This window comes from Grampus griseus (genome assembly GCF_964374135.1).
Source record: "Grampus griseus genome assembly, chromosome: 9".
Lineage (NCBI taxonomy): Eukaryota > Metazoa > Chordata > Mammalia > Artiodactyla > Delphinidae > Grampus > Grampus griseus.
In genome coordinates, this window is record NC_139003.1 from 7265644 (window position 1) to 7282432 (window position 16789).

The following is a 16789-nucleotide window of genomic DNA, read 5'->3' on the forward strand; positions in this document are numbered from 1 at the left end:
CCGGCGAGGGGCGGCGGCGGCGGTGGTGGGACATCCCCGCCGCCGCTCTGCCTGTCCGGGTATCGCCCCGAGCGGGCTCTCTCGGGGTGCCGCTTTGGCTGGCGGGGTGAGAGGAGAACCTTCTGAAGGGGCCGTGGGTCCGGGCCGGCCTGTGGGACCGCCACGGGCGGGCAGTGCCGGACCCGGCGACCCGAGGCGGGAGCCCGGGCGGGCGCCGCGGGGGGCAAGCGAAGGGGTTCTCTCGCGTGCCCGCCCCTCCGGAGGCGCCGGGGCTGGGCTGGGGGCGCTCCGGTGCCCGGGGCGGGCCGGCCGCCCGAGCCCCGGTCTCCTTTGTGTGGAGCGCCGCGGCGGGAGCGCCCGGGTGGGACGGGACGCACACAAGTTGGTGGGACCTCGGCGCCGAGTGCGCACTCAGACAAAGGACGGACTGTGTCTCGAGGGAGCTCGGCGCGAGGAAGGGGCAGTGACACCGGGGCCTGACAGCGGGCGGGAGAGTGGCGTGGGGAGCGGCGGCCGCGGTGCAGCGGACGGGCTCGGCTCCACGCCCCCTCCCCGTGAGGGCGCAGGCTCGGCCGGGGCCGTGGGGGCCGGGACGGCGCGCGGAGACCGGACTCCGAGCGGCCGCGCGTCTGACATTTCCCCGGAAAGCAGCCCCGGAGCTCCTCGTCTCCACCCGCTCGGACCAGGCGGTCGCGGCAGCCTTCGCCTTCTCGGCGGGCTTTCTGTTAAGTTTGAGGGAAGGGTCTCGCTGTTCTCCCCCTTCCCGGTTTTGTTCGTTTCGGAGGGCTTTCCGTCGAGTTCCCGCGTCATTGTGGCACCCCTCCCCCCCGCCCACCCAAAAGTCGGTGCCACAGGGTCACTTTTTGAAAAATGGGAAGAATGAGAAGCACGATATTTTGGAAAACTTGGTGAACTCACGCCTGGTGAGTCCCCACTTTCTAAAGAATCATAATCTTTAAAAAAAAAAATTACAGGCTGTTTCGGCCAACTTGTGTGATACAGCTGAGACTGGCGACAGGTGCTAACGAAATCAGCTGTCATTTAGTAAGCGATTATTCCCCAAATCCCTAGGGGATGAATGAGGATGAGATGGTAGAAAGAGTTGATCACAAGAAAATGTTTATGACAAACGTGTGTTTAGGTGGTATGGTTAGCAATTTCTCATTAATTGGTCTTGTTTTCCGTGAACAATAGCTTTGTTGAGTCAGAAAAGGCTGGCTGCAGAAATGTTTGTTGCCTAAGAAATCGAATGTGTGCTGTCCACAGTTAAGTTAAACTTCCTTTGTTTGTCACACAGGATCTGTAAAATTTAAATTCATTTGGAAATAAAGATGTGTCTTTGGTATTTAAAAATATTTTACTACAGGGTTTACTTGCTGGGTTTGAAAGGTCACTATCAGCTTAGTTTTATGGCGTTTCAGTGTCACATAAAACAACATTTAAAACAATATTTTAAAAAATCTTTAAAAAACACTAATGCTGACACAGTTGACTGTAATCTATACTTCTAGGGGGTTTTGAGATTGGGTGGGATCCTAACCGTTAGACCACCAGGGAGCTAGGGGGGGTCTTGGAGTTTGTTTTCCATTACTCTTCATTCATGACCATTAGCAATTATTTTATGTTTGGGAATAAAATGTAGAACAAGTGTGTAATCCTAACTAGTTTATTGATCATTTTATTTGCAAGAAAATGAAAGTATTTAAGATATATTTTAATTTCCTTTTCATATTCCCTAAAGATAGGAATAGATAGGATGCTAGTCCTAGATATAAAGAATCCCATTCTCTCTTTTTGGAGGTGTGTTAGAGAATGTAATGTTTAAAGTCCTGGAAGCACATAGGAAAATGGCATCTTAAATTCTGATTTTTGTGGAAAGTGAACATATTCAAAGAAAAGGAATTTAGAAACACATAGACACTCTTCTGATTTGCATTATTCTATCTGATATCTAATGTACAACCTACTATCTTATGGTTTCATAAAAATGGAGACAAAGAACTGCATTGTAAAAGTCTTTATTACATATTTTGCAGTGTTGGACACCACTGAACAGACATTCCAGGTGCTGTTCCTAAGTATTGTTTACATTTATATTAGTTGCTGGTAATTATATATTAAAAAGTCTTGCCCATTGTTATGAGATGAACTAGTTACGCAGATTTTGGCAGAAATTTGGATCTTTTAGGATATAAAATTCCAGTTTTTCCCTTCTTGTGTACACTGTATTTGATAATTACTATCTTTGTACTTGCCACAAGATTTTTTTTAAAGTTTTTTTTGGGAATTGGTTTTAAATTTTTTCTATTTGAATTGAGAATGTTTAGTTTAAGTAGCAGTGATTAAAAAAACACACTTGTTGATTTAGTGTAATTAGGTAAAAAAAGAAAAAAGCTCTAATACTTTTATACCAGCTTTGCCTTGCATGCATACGTATGTGATTATCTTTGTGTTGGCCGCTTAAATTTTTAGGCACATTTCCCCAGCTCACCCTGAGGTTTTCCAGGATATCCTCCATCCTTTGAGCTGGCATGCTCAAAGAGTGTGAATTAGGTTCTGTCTTGGCCTTAAAAAGTGATTAAGAAAGTTGATCTGCTTTTAAAGGACTAACAGCAAGGAAAAATCTGCTTCTCAGCGGATCTAATGTCTTTTGGGGTCAATTAGAAATGATTTATGGATTTGCCTTGAAGTCTTTGTGTCCGTACAAATGAAGAAAACATTTTCTGTGAATGATGAAGAATTCTAGATGGGCAGGTGAAATCTTCAGTTTGGAGGAAGAGCAGGAGAGGAACAGCTCATTAAGTTCAGAGAAAGCTTCACTTGCTAGAGGCCTTCCCTGTGTCTGCAAAGGCTTTGTTCACACCTTTATTGTAGCATGTATCCAATTGTATTGTAATCACTTGCTGGTGCCTCCGACTCCTTCACTACACTCTTAAGTGCCTTGAGTCAGAAGCTCTGTCTTTCTTTTCTTTGTATACCTGGTGGTTGCTAGAGAGTAGGTGTTAATAGTTGAACGAATGAAGGAAATCCAACAAATGTAGGGAAATAATTTGACAAAGGAACTTGCAAAGGAAACAGGATATATTCATATTTATGTTGTGAGGAACTTTGGAAGGTGTTTTTCTCCCTCTTTGAGAGGCAGTGGTTATAAAGAAAAATAATTGTCAAGATGTACAAGTTCCAAGGTCTCTCCTAGTTATTAACACTCTGAGGTATTGAAAATTGGATATCCTTTAGGTGCAACTATTGGTTTTCATATTTGGTATTTCAGGCAGCTAGAGAGAAGCTTGATGGGTCATCTGGCTACCTAGCATATAGTATCTGCTTAATTTGTGTTGAAATTGATAATTGTACAAAAATATAAGGGGCGAGTACATCTTTTAATCGAAAGGTGTCTAGTTACCATTAATGAGTTCTTTATTGGAATAATTTGAGGTAGGTTTTGAAGCTAAAACTGAAGGAAGTAGTGCCAGTGTAATTACAGATTATTTATTGGGATGTTCTTCATCATTCTTTTAAAATCATATGATAAATGTAGATTTGTAAATCCAATAATATCTCAAAAGGCATAGCTGATAAATTTTTAAGATGGTTGCACTGTTTTATATCTTGCCACTGCACCACTACGTGGTGCAAAAATATGACAAAAATGAAGTGAAAAAAAAAGACATTAATACTAAAGAGCCTACTATTTGCCAGATTCTTTATTCATTCATTCGTTTGTTTGGTTTGTTTGTTTTTATTGTGGTAACATTCACATCAGAGGCTTTGTTTTTAATTCTTGTAAAAACCACCTTGCATTCATCAACAGATGTTTGGATAAACAAAATATGGTGTATACATACAATGGAATGTTCAGCTATTGAAGGAATGACGTACTGACACATATTATAACATGGGTGAAACTTGACAATGTTATGCTAAGGAAAATAAGCCAGACACAGAAGGAAACAATTGTATGATTCCATTTATAGGAGGTACCTAGAACAGGCAAATTCAGAGACAGAAGGTAGAATAAGAGGTTACCAGGGGCAGAGGGGAGAGGGGAATGGGAAGTTAGTGTTTAATTGGGACAGAGTTGCTGTTTGGAAGGTGAAAAAGTTCTGGACGTGGAAGGTGGTAATGGCTGCACAACGTTTTGCATGTCTAATGCCACTGAATTGTGTGCTTAAAAATAGTTAAAATGGTAAATTTTATGTATGTTTTACCATAAAAAACTTTAACAATGACAACACCACACTCTGCAGACCTTTACAGATAAGGAAACTTTGATGTAGAGGGTTAAGAATTTGCCCAGGATTATCCAACTAGGAATTTGCAGTCAGGATCCAAACTTAGATTCTGTTTGGCTCCATTTTATCTACTTCGTGTTATCTGCTGGTCTCCTGGATGATTGAAGACAGATTGGTTCCAAGAAGAGTGAGTTTATTTGAATCAATCAGAGAGTTATATTTAGAAGTAGATAATTGTAGGTTTATGGGATCTGATGCCCTAGACAAACTAAAAGATGTCTTTGTGGATTTCTTTTCAGCCGGAGTTGTACTAGTGTGCGCTCTGGGGGCAGTACAGATTTTGAGAGTGTGGTCTTTGGAGTCACGTTGCTTGGGTTCCAGTTCCCGAACTGCCAGTTTGTGTCACGTCACGTTGCCCTTGATGTCTAAGTTCCCTATCTGTAAATTGGTGGTCCTAATGATAACTACTCATTCCATAAGGTTGTTGAGAGGATTAAATTAGTTAATACATGTGAAGCCCTTAGAACTACAGCTGGCACAAATTGTTTGATAAGTGATTCTTAGTTATTGCACTAATATTGTTTATAAGAGTTGATGTACTTTCTCATTCATGGAACTAAACACTTCCCAAGCTTAAGTACGTGCTTAGAACCTGTATGTGAAGAAAACGGCGCCATGTACGCTTTTCATTTCTGTTTACTTTGAATTATGTATTGATTAAAAACAGGTTATATGTGTTCAATTTAAAATACTGAAAACAACGTAGACGTTTATATAGTGAAAACTTTCTTGATCCCTGTAACCCCATTCCCTACCCTTAACAGTTTGCTGTATATTCTTCCCAAACTTTCCAATGTATCCGTATGAATATATATTAATACATGTATTTTACAAAAACAGTATCAAGTTATTTTGTTATGAAACATTTTTTTAGGTCAATGCAGAGATCTGTTTCATTTTTAAAAGCTTGCTATTTCTTTAAAGCTTGCTATGTGGTCAACACTGTTTTAAGTGCTTTCATTTATTTTACACAGACACTAATAACAAGAGATGGAGAGCTTAGGTAACTAGTTAGTGGTAGAGTACGGATTTGAATTTGGGCTTCAAAGCCCCTGATTTCTCAGCCTGGGGTGTGTGTGTGTGTGTTTGTTCTTTGTTTTCGTAAGGCCCTCGAGGTACCCATGATTTTAGCATTTCTTAAAAGAGTTGTAAAACAACAACACATACCCCAAAAGAATATGCAAGGCAACTGGATGTGGCCTGCCAAGCCTCAAAGCACTTAACCATGTGGCTGTTTGCAGAAGTTTTCTGCCCTCTGCTCTAAGCTCTCAGGCTGTTTTGTTACATGGGATACGCAGTATGCCGGCTTCTGTGCCGTCGTGCAGTGAACCAGCCGTCTGTGTGGACGTTGTGCTCTCCCCGCAAGGAGGGAACATCCTTATGTAGCTTTGAACATTTGTGTGATGGCTTTCTATAGGGAGAATTGCTGGTTCAAGATTATGCACATTTCAAGTTTTAATAGATGTTGCCAAATCACTTTCTAGAGAGGTATCCATTTTTTAGTGTGCAAAATCAACTTTATTGAAGTGTAGTTTATATACATGAAAATGCACGTATTTGAAGGGTACAGTTTGAAGAGTTTTGACAAATGTAACCATCTGTGTAACTGTCACCTCAATCACGATATAACCTTGCTATCATTTCAGAGTTCTTTTATGCTCCCAACTGCCAGTCAGATTTCTCCTGTTTAAGAATTTCACATGAATGGAATTACGCAGAATATACATTTTTGTGACTGGCTTCTTTGATCCAGCGTGTTTTTGGGATTTATGTATGTTGTTGCTTGTTTCAGTAGTTTCTCTTTATTTCTCAGTAATGTTCCATTGTGTGACTATCCTATGTTTTCTTCATTTACCTGTTGATGGGTCTGTGTCCCGTTTTGGCTCTTATTAGTAAAGCCTCTGTGACCATTTGGGCAAGCCTTTTGTGGACATATCTTCTACTTTCTCTTGGGTAAATACCTTGTAGTTGGACTGTGGGGTCATGTGGTAAATATTGATTTAATTTTATGAGAAACTGCCAGACCATTTCACCAAGCGATTGTCCCGTTTTGCGTGGAGTTAGGGTTGAGTTGTTTCCATGTGAGAGCTGTGGTTTCTCCACATTTTTGCTGAGTCTTCACCCATGTCCCGTGTTGCTGTCATTTAAGTCGCTGGCCTCTGAGTGCTGAGTATCTTATCGTGGTTTTAATTTGCATTTCCCAAGTGATCAGTGATGTTGGACATCTTTTCACGTGCTTATTGGCCATTTGTATGCATTTTTCGGTCAAGCCTTTTGTCCATTTAAAAAATTGGGGTGTTTGCCTCATTGAGTTGTAAGAGGTCTCTGTGTATTCTGGGTGCACATTCTCTGTCAGATGTATGTGTTGCAAATGTTTTCTCCTTAATTTTCTACTTTGATTTTGTGTTTTTGACAATATATAGATCAAGTTAGGTAATAGTACTAGAAGCGTAATTGTTTAAATTCAGTTAAATTGTGTGAAAACAAATTCATTCTTAATCCACAAATCATTTAGTTCTTGGTATAACAAAATGTCTTGTGTTTGCAGAAACATGGACATTTAAAGGATATTATTTATAATGATGGTATTAGGTGGGTGGCATGAGGAATTTTAAAATTAAGCTAACTAGTTTTGAAAGTGATAATATTTAGTAATTCTTTAAATTATCATTTTGGGTAATTTGGACCTTTTCATTTATTAGTGAGTTAACATTTTTCTTACATTTTTTTTCTTCAGAGGATAAATGGGGATAGTAAAAGTGACTTTGATCTTAGACTCTGGTAATGTAGAAGTGTTGATAAGATTGCCAGGCTTCGTTTACCTATTTTGATAGTTAAGTAAATTTTTTCCTATATAATCAGATGGCTTTTCAGAGTATATACTTGATTTGTGGACTGTTTTATTTCTGAAGAGTATCAGTTCTTTTGCTCAACAGCTAATTTACTCCCATAATAATTTTTAGTTTTTCTTCATTATTCAAGTAATACACGATACCTCCTTTTCCCTGTTAAATAAAGGAGAAAAAAGAAAAGCAAGCATTTGGGCTTCTGCTGGGTGTCGTATGCCTCTGCAGGTGGTCCCGTCCTTGCCCAGCTCAAGTCTTCCATGGCTGTCATCAATTCCACGCAAAACTCCTGAAGCTAGTGTTGCAGGCTGGCTACGGAACAGCCCTACCTCTTTCAACTAGTCTCACCTCTGATAGTTTTCTTCTACTTTTCCTCTGTTGAGCTCAACTGGTCTTCTTACTTGTCTCCAGGAAGCCTCACATGGAGAGTCTGTGCTCTGTCCTCTTTGCGCAGTGTCTTCCATACCATTTTAGCATCTGAAGATGCTGTTTAGCCTGTTTGGCTCAGAATGCCCCATCCCCCTCTCCCAACCAAACTAGACAGCTTCTCTCCTGCTTCGAGGGAAATGCACAGCAGTTCTCTTGTGTTTTTCTCTTTCCCTCTCCCCTTGACTTTAAGCTCTAATTTACACGTCTGCATGGTAGAGGTTAGAAAAGGGTTCTGGGACTTCCCTGGTGGCCCAGTGGTTAAGAGTCTGCCTGCCAACGCAGGGGACACAGGTTCGATCCGTGGTCTGGGAAGATCCCACATGCCGCGGAGTAACTAAGTCCGTGAGCCACAACTACTGAGCCTGCGTTCCACAACTACTGAAGCCTGCGCACCTAGAGCCCGTGCTCCGCAACAAGAGAAGCCACCGCATGAGAAGCCCGCGCACTGCAACGAAGAGTAGCTCTCGCTCAGCGCGACTAGAGAAAGCCTGTGTGCAGCAACATACACCCAACGCAGCAAAAATAAATGAATATAAATAAATAAATAAATTTTTTAAAAAGAAAAAGTACCTTCCTTAAAAAAAAAAGGGTTCTGTACATAGTAGATAGAAATAAAATTTTGTGAAATTGATTTAGGGCCAGAGTCCTGAAAACTTGAGGCTCTCTTCTTCAGCAGCAACTCAGTAAATAGTGATTTAAATAGCACCCCGACCCTTTAAAGCAGAGCCTTCAAGAGTCTGTCTCAGGTGAGTTTTTCGGCTGTTCTGTGTATCACCCAGTGAGCTTTGCTACCTGCTGTCAGGTACTATTATACAATTTTAATTTATATCCCTAGTATACTCTTTTTTTTTTTTTTTTTTTTTTGCGGTATGCGGGCCTCTCACCGTTGTGGCCTCTCCCGTTGCGGAGCACAGGCTCCAAACACGCAGGCTCAGCGGCCATGGCTCACGGGCCCAGCCGCTCCGCGGCATGTGGGATCCCCCCGGACCGGGGCACGAACCCGCGTCCCCTGCATCGGCAGGCAGACTCCCAACCACTGAGCCACCAGGGAGGCCCTATATCCCTAGTATATTCTTGACTAAAGTTAGAAAGCTTGAGAAACTCTGATCATGGAAAAAAGTGAGAACATAAAATAATGATTCTGCAAATTTATCTCAGGATGATCTCTATCCCTCTGTTGCGTTTATGCGAGCTAAATGCATGCTGTCGTACATAGCATGTCAAGATGTTTCTAGTAGGTTTAAAAAGTGTCAAAAAGACAAAACGTCATGACTGTTTTATCTGTTTTAGTGCTTTGGTTTTTGTTACTGAAGACCATCTGAGAAGTGCTTTATAAGCAAAACACAAAAATTTAAGAAAGCTAGTTGATTTTCTTTAAACAGGGAAAATTCCAATCATTATTAAAGCAACTTTTATTTGTCTTTGATGCCATTGCCTATAGTGAAATTTCACTGTATGCTATTCATAGGTACATGAATACCTACTGTGTGCTTACAAATAATGGAACTGCTATTTATTGTGAACTTGCCCTTTGCCTAATATACATGCAGCCTGTAAACCAAACATTTTACTTTTGAAATTTGTTGAAGTCATGCATTTTAATTACTTTAAAAAACCGTATAGTATTTGCTAAATGAGAAAATAATTATCTGTTCTTTGAATATTATAAAAGATTCTATAAGATGAACTTCACAATCCTTTTAGTTTTTGAACTTCATAATCTTTTAACAGTATGATGTTATAGGTAGACAGTATAATATTATTAGGTAGACAAAAGCTACGGTGTGAGTATCCTTATTCATAAAATTCTGATCTAAAATGTTTCTGTATTCAGATTATTTAATAGTGTAAGCAAAATTTGCAAAATTATTTTTTAAATCTCTAATGGGTACCATGAGATAAATTACCATGCAGAGGATTTATTGGTCAGAAAAGGTTGGGAAATGCCCTTCTAGAGTAATCAGTAAGGACTTTTAAATGGCAGAAATGTTGCTTGAACAGGCTTAAAGGAAGGAGAGGATGAATTGTTCTCCGTGCCCCGTAAGTAATTTTGCCTCTTCAGAGAATATTTGTCTGCCTGAAATACAGAGCTCAAGTTAGCTATGGAGAAGATATTTTAGAGGCAGCTGGATATTGTGCAAAGAACACAGACTCTAGGCTAGGCTCTGCCGTTAAACTAGTTGTTTCCTTGGCAAGTAGCTTTCGTGGATCTCCACTGCTAAGTGACCGAGGTGAGCAAACTGAGCAACTTGTGGTTATTGAGGATCTACCTTGTGCCTTCAAAGAGGATGTCTGTGTCTCTGTTTCACAGATAAAGAAATAGGGACTTGGTGAAGGTAAGTAACTTGCTTAAATTCATGCAACCAGGAGGACCAAGATCCCTTTGAGAATAGGCTTTTGCTGCTTCTAGGGTCCTGCTTAGCTCGAATACTGAGATGCTTGCTAGGTGCTTGGCTTCTGTTAGCCACTTAGATCTGTTTCTCTGGAGAGTTTGAGAAATAGTGGACTTGAGTTCACATTACTATCGCAGGTAATTGCCGTGCTCCCTGGCTGGCATTTAATTGCGTTCTATGCATTTCTCCCAAATTCCTTTACCAGTTCATCAATTCATAAAACATCTAATGCTGATTATAAGCCTATTCTTTCCTCTTTTTTGCCTCTGCATGATAGGCATAATAGCACCTAAAAGTCTTTTAGGACTATGATATATCTGACCAAACTCGCTTTCTAAACAATCAAATTGGGATATTGTGATTTATAGTAAGTTTATATATATTTGCTCTTTGTCCTGTTTCTGGCACGGAGCTCCTAAGTAAAACCCTTGGAATTTTCTAAGGGTTAAGAGTGATAAGGGTGTTTTTTGCTATTTGTAACCAACCCCTTTCAGCCACACCTGAGTTTATGCTAAGAGGTGACTTCTGGAAAACACCTAAGGATGGGGGCTAGTTTGCTAGGAAACCAACCTTGAGATTACAGGGTTGGAACTTTCAGACACCACCACCCCCCTCCAACCTCTGGGGAGGGGAGAGGGGCTAGAAATGGAGTTCAGTCACCGGTGGCCAATTATCTAATCAACCAACCTTGCCTGTTTAATGAAGCCTCCATAAAAACTCAAAGGGACAGAGTTCGGGTAGCTTCTGGGTTGGTGGACACATGGAGATTCAGGAAGAGTGGTAGGCCCAGAGAGCGTGGAAGCCCCGTGCCCCTTCCCACGTGCCTGGCCCTATGCACCTCGTCGGTTTGGCTCTTCCTAAGTTATATTCTTTTCTAATAAGCTGGTAATCTGTTTTCCTGAGTTCTGTGAGCAGCTCTAGCAAATTAATTAATGAAAACTTATCTCCAGGTAGATAGTGTCAGATTTGAGTTGAAGTGTAGGATACCCAGCTAGTGTCGCAGAGAACTGCTTGGTGAGGGGAAAAACTCCACGTTTGGTGACCGGGAAGTGTCAGAAATGCACTATTCAGAGAATATTGTGTGTAATGTAAATGAAAACTATCATAACATTACACTTTGCACAGATCTGCACTGGCAAGTTCATACTTACTATTTCCCACTTTTTCCTATAGAATTTACTCTTGTAGTTAAAGAAATAAAATAGTTTTTCTTTACTATTAGTCTGGTGTCACTTGTTATCCCCTAACAGCATATAACTAAATGGCTCGCTGTACCATAGAGTTTCCTAGAATAGAAATTTCCTCAAACTATTTATTGGGTGCCTCAGTCTTCACCCATTACGGCTGTTCAAATAAAGGGTGAGATACTCTCTTCCTTACCCTTGAGAAAGAGACATTCTATTACAACTTTTAAATCTAGATTACCAAACAAAAAGTCATGTCTTTTCTGTGCCCAGAGTCTAAAATTCCTAAATGTTAAGGCACTCATTTTAGCCCCCTCCTTTTCTTTTACCATAGGAAGTGCTGGGATTGAAGTATTTTTTTCCTGCCTAAAAACCTTAGTGTTAGTGTGGTAATTGCAGAGAGGTGACTGCAGGGATTGTACAACTGGTTTCCCTGTAGTTGGTGGATTCTTTATAGCATTTCCATAGTTATTTGGAGACTCAAAATATTTTTTCTCAGGGCTTAAGTATTTGTGGTAAGTGATGTTATAGTAATAAAAGAGACAATATACTTTGGTAACAAATACTGAAAATATCATTGATTGTAAATAGTACTTGAAGAGTTGGACATTTTCTAGTACCTCAGCAATGTATTTATATGGATATTTGTCATGAACCTTAAGTATAGGAAAATCATGAAAAGACTTATAGCTCATCACTGCCCCTACCTCCTATACTTCCATGTTGGCCCAAAACTACTACTGTTTTTAGCAAGAGAATGACTTTCAGAGTGGAGATGAGCCTAAGGAGTTTCTGAAGGGTTTCTGAGGAGTTCTGTCGTCCATGGGCTAAATAAATGGCACTTGCAAACATTTTTACCCCCTTGTGGTGTACACCAAACTCACCAAACTCCAGTGCTGAAACTACCAGGTAAGGGTTACTTGGTTGTAGGATGCCTGGAAATTCTGAGAGGTTCTGTAAGTACTTTGGGATTAGTAGTTTGAACTACCAAGTCCTTTTTATGATTCTGTCTTCAGAATATAGAGGGAATTGTGTTTTGTTTGGGGGTTAAGATACAAGGTCAGTGTCTCAGGCAACAATAGTATGTTGGCAGAATTGCCCATGGAGAGTTTCTAGGAAGATTCCATATCATAAATACCTTCTCTTTAGGTCCAAAAGCAGCCCATCTTTCCTCTAGTATGCAAACAGATCACTGTTCTTCTGTTGAGCACAGAGTTGTTTGTTTGCACTTAGGGGCCAATGCTATATGGAAAACGCTGAGCTCTGGAATCACTCTGCGCGGCGAAATAGTGTCAAGGATGTGCAGAGCAGGCTGTGGGGACAGCAGATTCCTGTCACCTATTTATGCTCACTTAGGTAACTTGTTGTTTGGAATGATGGGTAGATCCCTTGTATTTACCTAAAGTGAGTTTCTCTTAAAATTTTGCCAGTATATCAGTATGTTGTTAAATTTGTACTAGGTTGGCTTATTTGAGGTATAAGATTTAAAATAGACTTCCTATAAGGAAGAAAGGCTGTCATCAGACTTAACCTACGTTTTCATTCTTTTGCCTATATCAAAAGGAGTGTTGAAGAAATAATATGTATCCCATGTCCCATCCTTGAATTACAGTGAGTTGTGTATCATAGTTTTAGTTTCAGGTACATCAGTCTTTGTTCTATTTCCCCTCCGACAGTGTCTCAGTAAACTGAGTATATACCCAACGAAATGAGAGGATTTAGCTTATAAAATAGGTTTCATACAGTTTTGAAAGAAAACTTTACCCTCTAGATGCCAATTTAGTTAATCTGTTTTATCTGTTGTCCAAGCAAACTATTTATAACCTTTATGATAGTTCAGTTTTCCACTTGGTGTAAATTTATATGCCATTTCTTTTCTAGGACGGGTCTGTGAATGGATAGAACTTTCGAATAAACACAGGAATGCTGGTCTGTAGACTCCGTATTGAACTATTGAACTTAGGAGTTTAGTTTACTCTTCTGCTGGAAGGAAAATGATCTTATTTTTGTAGAAAATACATTACTGCAGAGTCTACTCATTTTTGCTGAAACAATCCAGTGAATGTTTTCTATCATTCACCTAAGATTGCCACATTACTGTAATTTTCCTGTGCATTTTAACGCGACTGTGCCTTTTTAGCACTACTTAAACCAGGGCTACAAATGTGATATGGATTTTTTTCTCCCTTATTTTCCCTTATCACTAGTCAGGGGCACATGTGTTTCCTAAAAACTTCTTGAATACAATTGCTGTTTATAATGCTTTCTCACCTGTAGTCGTGTCCACTGAAGTTTAGGCGCTAAGGTGCCTGTTGTATCTTGCAAACTTGTGTTTGTCACAGGATTTAGCACTTTCAGAATGTTTCATAGATTCATATTGACTGGTTGATAATACCTCTATTCCTGGCTTTCCCAAATCCTTCAAAATGAAGTTTCAGAAGTTCCTTTTCCTTAAATTTTTGCAGGTCATTTGGGTGGACTGTTTGGGTCCAACAGTAGTGAGCTTGTGTATTTTTGTCACTTTTTTCTCCTTTTTGAATAAAAATAGAGGCATGCTAGGAAGTGAAAAGGAACAAGTTATTTATGTTTCTTTTATGTGTGTAGGGTGAAGTTTGAATATATGGGGAGTTGGTTGGGAGGATGGGGTTGTTTTAGGTAAGCAAGGGGGTCAGAAGAGTGACCATGATTGGGGGTGATTATCTTCTTATGACCATGAAGGGTAGGACAGATGGATGAAAACAAGCAATTTGTTTAAAAGAAATTTTGTTAATGTTAGTCCCTTAATTTGGCACAGATGTATGGCAGACTTTCTTTTGGATTCTATAGTTGACAGTTATAGCAAAGTATCCCTCATTAAATATTCTTCACATAGATTTTTGTTTGCTTTGTTTTTTTAGTTGCAAGAATGGTGATTTCTAGGCTTTCATTCATACAGACTTGTCTTTTAGAAAATATAAGTTGAATATATGCCAGTTCAGGCTCTCTGCTAGGCAAATGAAGAGGCGGGGTATTGGGGTTTCTGATTCATACGGCGTCTGGATATACTGATGGCAGTTGTTCTCCAAGCGAGCTCTGTGGGCCTCAGGGGGTCCGTGAGGTAAAAATTATTTTTGTAATAATTTTAAGATGTTATTTGCCTTTTTTTTTTACCGTGTTGACATCTGTACCAGTGGTGGAAAAGCAGTGGTAGGTAAGGACTGTTGGCACCTTAGCACTGAGAGTAAAAAAAAAAAAAGCCAGTTTTGAGAATGTCCTCGATGAAGTGAAAAAGGTTGTTAATTTTATATACTCTTGATCCTGTGCACACATCTTAATGTTCTGTGCCACAGGATGGGAATGTGCCTAAAGGGCTTCGATTGCTGCCCGAGTTGTGACCTTCTTTGGGAGCTGCACTTACGGATGGAGTTCCAGGCCGCACCAGCTGCTTTTTTCATGGGGAACCATTTTCACGTGACAGAGGGGTTGCCTGACAAACTGTGATTATTCCGACTTGGGTATTTGGCAGCCATTTTTCAACGAAGTGAACCTGTCGCTTCAAGGAAAACAACTGAGCGTTATTTGTTGCTGGTGATAATGTTCGAGTTTTCACGCAAAATTTAGAATTTTTGGAAAACTTGCATCTGTCACTGTGAGGTTGACAACTTTCCCAATAAATACTTAAAGACATCTTTGATGACATCAGTGGATTTAACAAGTATGATTTTTTGAAATACATGAACTTATGGAAAATCTGCACAACTCAGTGGACCAGTCAGTGTTTTTCATACTGAGGAAATGATATTATAAAGTCACGCATGGGTTAAAGATGCATTCAAAGGAGACAGGCCAATGAATTTTAATGTAGCAGAGTACGAAAAGTTTATTGATACAATTTCAGGTTCCACATTGCAACTCATCTTTTAAGAAACTGCCACTGCTTACTGAAGGGTAGTGGTTGTCTTGAGGAAAAGCACCTATGAGGTTGAATTACAAGCTGCACTCGCCACCCTTTTCTTAAAACAGTTTTGGAGTAATATCAGAGCATGAGATTCACCATTACCTCGGAAGGCTATCCAGATACTCTTCCCTTTTCTAGTTCAGTATCTGTTTGGGAAAGGATTTTCTTTATATTCTTCAACCAGAACAACATGTTGGAACAGATTGAATGCAGAAGCAGGTATGAGAATCCAGCTGTCTTCTATTGAGACAGATATTAAAGAAATTGGCAAAAATGTAAAACAGTGTCCCTCACTGATTATTTTAAAAGAAAAATAGTTTTTAAAAAATAAAATGTGTTATTAACATGTAACAGGCTTGCTGTTATTTTTAAATGAATTAATGTTTTAAAACTTTCTCAGTTTAAAATTTCTAATATGCAAAATTTCAGTAGATACGCCGCATATAAACTACAGGGGTCCTGAGACCAAAATGCTTAAGAATGGTGTCTGGTGTTTTCTTTGAACATTCTACCCTCTCTCTTTGTCTGTGCTGGTAACTGCCATGTGAGTAGTTAATGTCTCAATCTGGATCTAAGTTCAAATTCTTAGTGGTCGCAGTGGCTCACTTCGGGCTTCTTATCCTCTTTTGGTCAGTTCTTCTTTCTCCTCATGAGTGCATCTGGTTTTTAAATTTGAGAATGTCTCTTGCCATCTTTTTTCTCCATTCACACTACTGTCAACCCAGTCAGAACTCTTATCACTTTATTCCTGAATTACTTCAGTACTCCAGTTGTTTCTAATATAGTTTTCAAACTTGTATGTTGAATGCAACCCCAGGGTTGACTTGACTTTATATGCTTTCTAAAAATGTACAGATATAAACTTCTTATGGTAAAACCAAAGCAAAGTTACAGATTAAACACGGACAATCAAATCAGCAACATGTATTTAATGAGGCTATTTTGTTAACATGAATAGCCAATCTGTTTCTTTAATTTGGCTTAATAATGCTAACACAGAGAATGGCTGTTTGCATATATGTGTTTTATAAAATGCTGTTAACTTTTAGTCCTTATTTGTTCAGGATAATTAGACCTAGTGGTTAACCTGCGCTGTGACACCTAGCAATCCTTGAATGCCAGTTGAAAATTCTGTAAAGCTGTGTTGATCCTTGGAGCACTGTGGAGTTACTGAAGCCTGCATTGGATAGATATTGAATCAATTATTTTTGGAGTCTTTACTAGAAAATATCATTACATATTTTACTACTGGGTTTGCTGGTTGGTGGGAACAAAATGCAAGTTGGTGACCTCTGCATCCCACTGGCTTTGCAGCACGCACTGGGTGCTGAGCGCTTCAGCACCGGTTCCTTTGTTTGCCAGCCTTACCAGACCTGCCTCACCTTACTTTCCTGTTTTTTTTTTTTTCATAGCCCTCAACGCCACGTTACATACTAAACATTTTTCTTTGTTTTTGATCGTTTCCATCTAAGTAGACTTTAAGTTCTATGAGGTCACAGATTTTTGTCTGTTTTATTTATTGCTGAGCCTTCCGTTTCTGTAAGAGTACCTAGCCATGTGTTAAATGTTCAGTAAATATTGAATGAATGAGTGAATGCATATTAACACTTCTCTTTTAAAACCCCAAACTCAGATGCTCTTCTCTTGTGTTATGTGTTTAATGCTGTCTTCCAGCTGGGGCAAAGACATGTTTCTCTGTCCATCCTAA